At 41.3% G+C, this 7938-nt stretch overlaps 1 pseudogene; it reads right to left on the bottom strand.

Annotated features, from left to right (window-relative positions):
* Positions 1-979: 979 nt before the first annotated feature.
* Positions 980-1925, bottom strand: LOC130870148 (dnaJ homolog subfamily B member 11-like; annotated as a pseudogene).
* Between the last annotated feature and the right edge of the window lie 6013 nt (positions 1926-7938).

The raw sequence follows: 7938 nt of genomic DNA, 5'->3' as shown, positions 1-7938 counted from the left end.
TGATGGGAGGCCTACTCATCCAGCTCAGAGAAAAGAGAAGTTAAGGGGAAAAAATAACTAGCATGTGTTTAAAAACAGACTTCTCCCGTTGACATAGCTAACAGTTGTCTCTGTCCATCATCTGGATTCCTTCCTCTGCTGTCCTCTTGAGGCTTTTTCTCCCTGAACCTCGGGGAGGGCAGCACCAGACATTAAACCTCCAGAGGGAGAGGCCTAACAGCTAACCTTCTGCTGTTCATTCTGAATGCAATACACACATTCTTTTTTTTTTTTTTTTTCGAGACAGGGTTTCTCTGTAGCTTTGGTGCCTGTCCTGGAACTAGCTCTTGTAGACCAGGCTGGCCTCGAACTCACAGAGATCCGCCTGCCTCTGCCTCCCGAGTGCTGGGATTAAAGGCGTGCGCCACCACCGCCCGGCAATACACACATTCTTAAGTCACTTTATTGTTCATATCATGACGATTATAAGGGGCAGGGTGTAGTAGGAGCGGCGGGCTATGTCCCACCACTCAGCTCCCGCATGGCTAGCTTTATACCCGAAATAACAACACACAAATTGTATTCTTTTAAATACTGCCTGGCCCGTTATCTATAGCCTCTTATTGGCTAATTCTCACATCTTGCTTTAACCCATATTTAGTAATCTGTGTAGCACCATGAGGTGGCTTACCAGGAAAGATCTTAACCTGCGTCTGTTAAGATTCTCTCGGGTGGGAGAATCATGGCGACTGTCTGACTCGGCTTCTTTCTCCCAGCATTCTGTTCTGTTTACTCCGCCTACCTAATTTCTGTCCTATCAAAGGACCAAGGTAGTTTCTTTATTAACCAATGAAATCAACTTAAAACAGAAGACTCCCACATCAGGCAGGGGATTGAAGTCAACCTTGCACATTGAAATGATGAAAACACACAAAACCCCTGCACATGACAAATATCACTGATCTCCCTGTTTCAGCCAAGTCTAATTTTTTTTTTGCTCCTAATAACCCTCCAGTCCATTTTTATCTTCTGCTCTGATTCTTGTTTGAGTAGCTCCTTGGCACATTCTTTTGCTTCTTTTCAATTCTTCCTTTGGAAAATCCACATTGAAAGAGATTATCAAAGCGCCCTTGATGTTATTGCTGTCAGGGCAGGGAACCGGGTTCCCCGGGTTCCCCATTCTTCCATAGCCTGGCTACTGGACTTGTAAACTTATCCCTGGAAATATGTACTTTTGACTATCCAAGTAAGTGCCAGCCATCACAAAGTCAACCACGGGCCCCTCTAGCGAGACTGCACATTTGTGTACAGCCATCTCCTTTCCTCTCAAATTTCTAGTGCTCGACATCGGTCTCCACACTCCTATCTACATGAGACTCACTTCTGCAGTACAAGGGTTCTCCATGCTATCTCTCACCCTATCCACACGAGGCTCTCCTTCTCCAGTAAGGGGGTTCTCTGTGCTCTCACCCTAGGTTCTATTTCTACTTAGACTGTTTGCTCTTCATCCACTAGTTTGACTTCAGAGGACTCATCACAGCCCATCTCTTGAGTCATTTGCAAGCACCCCAGGCCCAGTTGTGAGGTTTGTATCTCCCTCCTGTCAATGACTGTCTTTCCATTTCCCAGGAGCCTTTCTGGCTACAGGTTTGTTTCTAACTAGTTCCACAAAAATTCCCACACACACTTCTCCCAAAGTGACTTCTACATCCCAGATGACATCACTTTCCCTTACACCATTTCTGTCCCACTGACAGGGGATTCCTCCAAGCCAAGCTCTTCTAAGAAGTGGAGGAAAAAATGTGTCTGTGGGAGCTCTAATGACCATCTTTCAAGCCTTCTTCACCATAAGTGTCTTTCTGTTTCTATATTTCATTGCTTGGCAGAACCCGAAGAATAATACCCAAACCCTGGACTCCCTCCTGGGCTTGGGGATCATCAGCAATCGGGAGGCAGAGATAAGCCGATCTCTGTGAGTTTAAGGCCAGCCTGGTCCACATAGTAAGTTCCAGGACTGCCAGGGCTACATAGTGAAACCCTGTTTAAAGGATAATGATTATAAATATATGTTCTGCAAGTTTTTATGTACTCACTATCATAAAACAAACATTATTTGACATGAAGGGACAGATGGAAGCATAAAAATTATAGTGGTGGCTTTAACATTCCTTTCTCTATAATAGTAAGTGCAAAAAAATTAAAACCAACCCCAACCAACAAGCTAAAAAAAACTTTAGCGTTAATCTGAACTATGGATTGTAACCAACACCTATAGAATATTCTATCCTACAGATAACGGAATACACATTTTTATCAGCTGGCTATGGAACTTTCTCTAAAAGAGATAACATTTCAAACTGTAAAAGAAATATTAACACATACTTGCCGTGATAGATTATATCCCCTAAACCGTGAGTCAAAAACAAGCCCTTTCTCTCTTATTCACAAAGAGAGGTATAATTAGAAGAAAAGTTTATGGCTATGAGTGCTTACATTAGGAAATCAGATCTCAAATAAACAATGTAAGAATATCCCCCAAGGCCTAAGGGCAAGCCAAAGCCAGCATTAGTCGTGGAACTTAAAGGTCAGGGTTTGGTGTGGGAGGTCCTTCTGTCTGTGTGTTGCTTTTATTGTTAATGAATAAAGAATTGCTTTGAGCAATTGACAGAGCAGAACTAGGTAGGGAAAACTAAACTAAATACTGGGAAAAGGAAGGGCAGAGTTAGAGAGATGCCATGGAGCCCCACTGTGATATAAACTAGAACTTTAGGTGGTAAGCCACAGTTGTGTGACGATACACAGATTAATAGAAATGGGTTAAATTAATATAAGAGTTAGTCAATAAGAAGCTAGAGCTAATGGGCCAAGCAGTGATTTAATGAATACAGTTTCTGTGTGATTATTTCGGAACTAAGCTAGCCAAGTGGCTGGGAACTAACAAGAGGCCTCCTTACTACAGTTGGGCTAGAGAGATGGCCCAGGACTTACAGAGTGTGTATTGCTCTTCCAGAGAACTCAGGTTGGTTTGTAACACCCATATCAGGAAGCTCACTACAACCCGTAGCTCCAGCTCCAGGGAATCCAATGCCTCTGGCCTAAGTGGACACACACATTTCCATGCATGTACCCCTGAGAAAAAAACGTTAAGAAAGAAATGTCAGCACGTGAATTAATTATACAGAGACTAAGAGAATGTAAAGATTCAATAAAATAAGATTAGTTCTTTGAAAAACTAAGCAAGATCAACAAACCCTTATCCAACTAACCAAATGAAAGAAAATATCCAGATTAATAAAAGTAGAGATGGGAGGTGAGACACTGCCATGACCTGCCTGGCTTTGGAATTGACCTGACTGGGCACGGGGGAATGAAGACACCAAAGACATGCATACAGAGAAAGCTGGGGTCAGGTGGACTGTGTACTCGGATGGAAACACTCCAGCACCCCAGAAACTCTATACAGCTGAATGAGGAGGCAAATTAGCTGATTTCGGGAGGGGTCAATAGGAGAGCAGTCTCAGGCCAGAGTCACCCATCTCAGGAAGATGCTGTAGTTCGTATTTTCTACACACATTGTCAACATCTGACCTTGGACCAGGGGAAGACCTTGCCAGCACCATGGGTCTGAGGCATTGGGGTTAATAATACAGATTCACTTAGGACTTCATCCCTTCCTCATAGGACATTATAATAGATACAAATGAAATTCAGAAGACTATTAGGGAATGTTTTGAAAAGCTATATTACAAAAAGATAGAAAATCTAGAAGAAATGGATAAATTCTAAAATACATATTGTCTACCAAAATCAAATCAAAAATATGTAAACAGATCTATAATGAGATTAAAGCAGTATAAAAACTGGCAACAAAGGAAAGCCAAGGCAGCATGGATAAAGCCAATGCTTCCATGCCTTAAAGAAGAACCAATACCAATGATTCTTAAGCTTTCTCATAAAACAGAAAGGGAACGAACACTAGAACACATTTAATAAAGCCAGTGTTGTCTCGATTCCAAAACCAGAGAAAGCCATGATAATTCTCCCGCTGAACACAAACACAAAAATTTTCAATAAATATTTACAAACAAATTAAGCAACATATTGGGAAATGATACACTATAGCCAAGTATTTTTCATTCTAGGAATCCAAATATAGTTCAACATATTCAAATTAATAAATGTAAAATAGCACCTAAATACACTAATAGCAGAAATTACATGGTCATCTCAACATGTGTGGAAAAGGCCTTTGTACAAAACTGACAAAAAACTAGCCAGCATATCCTCCAGCTAACATGGTGTGGGGGTGTTGCATGAGCATGTGCATGTGTGTGCACATGTGTGTGCACATGTGTGTGCACACATGCATTGTGTGTTATTACATCTAATTGAGGTTGCTTGTATGAGCATGGATGGATAAGCATGGATGGAGGCTTAGTTACTCTTCAGACCCTTGAAATTATCACCAGACATCAACTGTAATCCCTTAGAGATTACATTTTGCTGATATGATAGGTCATGGCTGTGACGCTAGTCCTTGAGAAACGGAACCAGGAAAGTGGTCTTCCTGGGTGGAAGCTAAAGCTCTATGATAGAACACTTGCTTAAAATGCACAAAGCCCGGGGGTGGGGGAGAGAGAGAGACCGACAGAGAGAGAGAGAGGAGAGAGGAAAGAGAAGAGAGAGAGATGAGAGATAGAGAGATGATAGAGGAGAGAGAGAGAGAGAGACAGAGACAGAGGGGCTGGAGAGATGGCTCAGTGGTTAAGAGCACTGGCTGCTCTTCCAGAGGTCCTGAGTTCGATTCCCAGCAACCACATGGTGGCTCACAGCCATCTATAATGAGATCTGGTGCGCTCTTCGGGCCTGAAGGCACACATGGAAGGAATGTTGTAGATGATAGGTAGCTAGCCAGATGATAGATAGATAGATAGATAGATAGATAGATAGATAGATAGATAGGCAGATAGATAGATAGGTAGGCAGGCAGATAGGCAGATGATAGATAGATAGATAGATAGATAGATAGATAGATAGATAGATAGATAGATAGATAACTTTGTTTAGAAAAGAAAATGAGTGCTACATACATGTGCACATGAAGAGTGCACTCGTGTGTGTGTTGCTGGGTTTTGAACCCAGTGTCTTGTGCATGCTAAGCAAGTAATCAACTATCCAGCTGCACTCCCAGGCCAATGGTACTAATCAATACAGCTAAAATAAATTGACTTTGTTCTAAAGTATTTGTCTCACTCAGCTTTCTTGACTTTGAATTTGCTGCATCGCTGAGGATAACATGGATTTCCTGATCTTCCTGCCTCCATCTCCTAAGTGTTGAGATACAGGCAGGTAACATCATGCCCAGTTTTAGGTAGCTCTGGGTTCAAAGCCAGAGACTTCTGCGTGCACTCAACCAACTGAGCCACACCGCCAGATCTCTATGTATTTGATATTTTGCTCTATAGCATTCTGCTTGAATATTATTTCCTCATTTTCCCCAGAGGATTTCCACTTTTCCACATATGCCATTGGTCTCATACCTGCAAATATGTGTGCCTGCTTTCATTCTCTGTGATGTGGTTTCAAAACAATTCCTAACCCATGACACTTGGTGACACCCTAGGAACATCCTGGTAACTTCTGCTGGGCGGATAGAATTCTTGGTAGCTAGGTTTCTATTCTCTTCATTCCAGAGGAGACCAGAAAAGGGAGGCCTCTTTCTGTCTCACACCAGAAATGCTGACTCAAGACTTCATCTGGAGAACTAGAATTACAACCAATCACAATATAAGGAAAAGAAAAGGAAGAGCCAGTGAAGCTTGGGCACTCCTTGATCCCTCTGTGTCCCCTCCACCCTTGACTAATTATTGGTTAGACTATATTCCCTTTTTTCTGCCATGTGCCAACACTCACAAATGAATGCATGAAGGCAGATGAGATGGTCATTAATCCTACCAAGCTTAAATGGTAGCATGAGAACATATAGTTCACTCCCTAAAGGAAGAAAGGAAAGAAAATTAATGTTAAAAGATAGGAAGAGAAGCAGGGAAATAAATCATGTGCTAGGATTACTCTGTTAGGGAAATCTTTGTCCATAAAGATTTCTTGAACGGTGTGGGTTAAATTATGTTTCCTCCTCCAAATTCCTGCAGAAACCCAGTCCACAGTGATCTCAGAATACAGCTGTAGCTGGAGGCGGATTCAGCCTGGCAGCTTGTCCTGCAGACTGACTTTCTGGGCCAGCATACATACTTTGAGACTGTTTCTCCTACATCTGTAAAATATCACCCTGGAATTTTTATTGGGATTGCACTGCATTTGTAGATTGCTTTAGGCACAATGGTCATTTTTACAGTATTAATTCTTCCAATCCTCGAGCACGGGAGTTCTTTACAATTTCTAGTGCTTTCCTCAGTTTCTTTCTTTAGTGTCTCAAAGTTTCCACTGTAAAGGCCTTTTCTTCCTTACTAGGTTTATTCCTATGTATTTGACTGTTTTTGTGGCTACTGCGATGGAATTGTTCCCCTGATATATCTTTCAGTGTGTTTGACATTGAGAAATAGGAAGACTACTGATTGTGTGTGTGAATCTTGCATCTTGCCACTTTGATGAAAGTATTTATTAGCTCTAAGAGTTTTTGGTTGAGTCTTAGGATCTCTTATATATAGAACTATACCATCAGCAAATGCCCTTCTCATCTCTTAATGCTCTAGCTCAGACTTCAAGCATTATATTTAATAGGAGTAGAAAAAGTGAACACTCTGGTCTTATTCCTGATTTTAGTGAGAATGCTTTAAATTTTTCTCCATTTAACATGTCTATAGACTTCTCACATATAACCTTTTCTCGAGTGGGGAGGAGTGTAGAGAGAGGGGTTTGAGACAGGATCTCTCTGTGTAGCTTTTGGAGCCTGTCCTGGAACTCACTCTGTAGACCAGGCTGGTCTCAAACTCACGAAGATCCATCCACCTGTCTCTCTCTCCCGAGTGCTCAGATTAAATGCATGTGTGGGCATTTAATAGGCTCCTAATATACTATTGCCAATGTTGAGATATGCTCCCCTCACTCCTAGCTTCTCCATGCCTTTTATTGCAAAAGAATCTTGAATTTGTCAAAGGACATTTCTACCTCTGTTGAAATGATCAAGTGATTTCTATGTTTGAGTCTATTTAGATGATGGATAACATTTGTTGGTTCACATATTGTGGTAGTTTAAAATAAAATGGCTCCCAAAGGGAGTGGCACTAATGGAGGTGTGACCTTGTTGAAAGAAATGTGTCACTATGGGGGCAGACCTTGATGTCTTGTTTGCTCAAGTTTCCCTCGGTGTGACAGTCAGTTGACTTCCTGTTGCCTGGGAGATGTAGCCCTCTCAGCTCCTGCACCATGTCTGCTTGCATGCTGCCAAGCTCCCTGTCGTGATGATAATGGATTGAACCTCTGAAACTGTAAATGAGCCACCCCAACTAAATGTTTTATAATGAAAACAGTTCTAAGAGGAAACCAGAGAACGCTAAGTGCCTACATAAAAAATACATACATACAACACACTGAAATTACAAAAAGAAATAAACAATTTAAACAGATTCATTACCAACAACAAGACTGATGCAGAAAAGTCTCCCAACTAATAAAAACCCATAAACAGATGAGCAGAATTTTATCACAACTTCGAAGAAGAATCAACACCTTTCATTGTTTTCCAAAGATTTTGGTGTGTTGTTAGTTTTCATTCATGTCCAGGAATTTTTTTTTCTTTCTTCAGTGATCCAATTATGATTCAATAAGTCTCCACATCATTATTTGGGGTCTGGCAGCTGACAAGAAAGTACTACTACATGTCTTCTTCATTTCTTTTGACTAACACATCTGGAACTCTTTGTTTATCCTTTACAGATCCTTGATTGTATCTGTTTCTCTTCAGTCCAAAGAATTCCTTCAAAATCCTCTGTAGAGAAG

Source organism: Chionomys nivalis, chromosome 1, assembly GCF_950005125.1.
Source record: "Chionomys nivalis chromosome 1, mChiNiv1.1, whole genome shotgun sequence".
In the NCBI taxonomy this organism is placed as follows: domain Eukaryota; kingdom Metazoa; phylum Chordata; class Mammalia; order Rodentia; family Cricetidae; genus Chionomys; species Chionomys nivalis.
Note: the sequence above shows the minus strand (reverse complement) of the source record. Positions and strands in the feature narration are given on the sequence as shown.